The sequence below is a fragment of the Electrophorus electricus genome, chromosome 6 (genome assembly GCF_013358815.1).
Source record: "Electrophorus electricus isolate fEleEle1 chromosome 6, fEleEle1.pri, whole genome shotgun sequence".
Classification (NCBI taxonomy): domain Eukaryota; kingdom Metazoa; phylum Chordata; class Actinopteri; order Gymnotiformes; family Gymnotidae; genus Electrophorus; species Electrophorus electricus.
In genome coordinates this window covers 6,288,299-6,290,621 of record NC_049540.1, presented here as the reverse complement: position 1 = coordinate 6,290,621, position 2,323 = coordinate 6,288,299, and the positions used below count along the sequence as shown (strand labels likewise).

General features: G+C 48.6%; 1 protein-coding gene across 2 annotated transcripts in view; it reads right to left on the bottom strand.

Moving 5' to 3' along the window:
- Positions 1 to 1,194: 1,194 nt before the first annotated feature.
- The window catches only part of si:dkey-34e4.1 (carboxyl-terminal PDZ ligand of neuronal nitric oxide synthase protein), a 55,752-nt gene continuing 54,623 nt past the window's right edge, over positions 1,195 to 2,323 (bottom strand). For both annotated transcript variants that reach the window (XM_027004263.2, XM_035527487.1), the window contains one exon: positions 1,195 to 2,323. This exon is cut by the window's right edge and continues 1,068 nt beyond it. The gene's annotated coding sequence lies outside the window, so the exon portion shown is untranslated.

The window sequence follows — 2,323 nt, the reverse complement described above, 5'->3', positions numbered from 1 at the left end:
CTTTCTCTTTCTCCTTTCCTCCCTCTAAAATGTTTTCCATTTCTCCTTACCCTCCTCTCTGGGGCAGGGTAATATGTATGGATGGGGTCTTCTGCATGTCGATATTAGAGCAGAGACAAGACGTAGTGCAGCAATGGAGTGTTGATGTCGGTGTGGTGGTGGTTGGTTGGGGGGTGGATTAACACCATCCAGTGATTCTCCCGCTTAGCCCCCCACCACACACACACACACACACACACACACACAGACACACACACGCACACACACACACACGCACAAGCACGCACACGCATGCACACGCACATACACACACACACTCATGCACGCGCACACGCATGCACGCACGCATGCACACACACACTCATGCACGCATCCACACACTCACGCACGCGCACACGCACACACATGCACGCGCACACGCATACACACAGACACACACGCACACACACACACGCACACACACTCATGCACGCGCACACGCATACACACGCACGCATGCATGCACGCACCCACACACACACACACACACGCACACGCACGCACACACACACACGCACGCACACACACACACACACTCATGCACGCGCACACGCATACACACGCATGCACGCATGCACACACACACACACACACACACGCACACTCACGCACGCGCACACACATGCACGCATGCATGCACACACACACATGCACGAACAGATACACCCTTCTCCCAAATACATGACTGAGTCACAGGGAATGGCATGTTTTCCTCTGTTAAGGCCACACTCTCGGGATTCTCTGGAGTCTCCTCCTTGACTGAACTGAGGGGGAAGAACCCTGCCTTATCCCTGTTCTCCAGCAGGACCAGAGCAGTACAGGCTTCCCTAGCCCCCTGGAAGTCAAAAAGCCCATATTCCAATGCAATATGCCCAATGTACTTAAATGTTTCCTTAGGCACAAAAGGACTGGCAGTTCTATTCTCCAGGACAGTGCAGTGTGCAAGACAGCAGCATTGAGTCATCATTTACATGGGCCAATCTTCACACGAACACTGTATTTCTGAGATTTTCAGGTGTACACAAAATCACATTTATAGTAGTAGATCGCTAGAATTATATTTGCACACACACACACACACACACACACACAAGAGTGCTTCCCTTAACTACATGCAGAGGCTACTTAGAAAAAAAATGAAACCCAGAGAGCTGCTTTGGAACTAACAGGTTTCTTTATTTCTTAATGCAGTCCAGCTTTATTGGTGCACACGTCTCCCTGGCTCATCCCTTCCTCAGTTCCTAAGGTGCGTTGTCTCTCCTGTGTCTCTCCTGTGTCTCTCCTGTGTCTCTCCTGTGTCCTCCCTCTCCTCACTTGTTCCTGCCCAATGTGAATCTGATGCTTTCTTTAGTAAGCATGTTATTGCCAATTTGGGGGTGGGGCTTGTTCCTGTTTGTTTGTTTTTTCAGTTTCAGGTCGTGAAAGTCCGTTGAATGAGTTTTGTTGAACTGCCGTCTCATCTGTGACCAGTGGCGGTGTGTGTTTTCAGAGTGCTGCAACACACCTCCTCAGTACACTAGCGAAAGACACAGTCTGTTCCAGCTGATTCAAGTCAGTGTTTTTGTTTGTTTGATATGCACAGAAACCATAAAAGTAGCTGTAATTGTAGTCTGAGTGGTGATGCAGGCAGTTTGGGTTTTGAAGCCATGAGAGAATCAGTGGTGTTTTGAACACAGACTGAGATTTGGTTCCAAGCACAATCCACAGACATGGTGAGGGTCCCGTGAAAGAAATCTCTCTCTCTCTCTCTCTCTTTCTCTCTCTCTCCATCCTTACCTCCCTCCACTGGGATGCAAAAAATGCTAATGAAGGTAATCTCTGCTTGCCTTCTGTCCGACACTGCAGAGGTGTTGCGGTGGAGCTCCACTCTAACGCGATGTGTAAGCACACCTCGGTCGTGGCCACACGCTGCGAGCTATTCTGTTCGGCAGCTCCAATCATGCGTTCATTCTCACAGCCTTGCTCGGCTCCCCGTCCTGCCTCGGCTCGAATTAAGATGAACGAGTGCCAATTTGCTGCTTATAAACTCTTGATTGAGCCTCTCATTTCCGTACTCCTTCCCTCTATATGTTTCTGCCTGTAGTTCTGATTGGCTTTCAGGGTTTGTTTTTCTGCTCCAGTTTGATCTTCAGTATTCTTTGTTTTATCTTGTCCTCTAGAAATCACATCAGATCTACTCTTCAACCTTCAAACTACGAACATTTCATTGACATTTACACAAAGCTTCTAATTATTAGAGTCCTCGGACTTACACAGATTAAAAGAGCCTCACAGTGTGCATGGG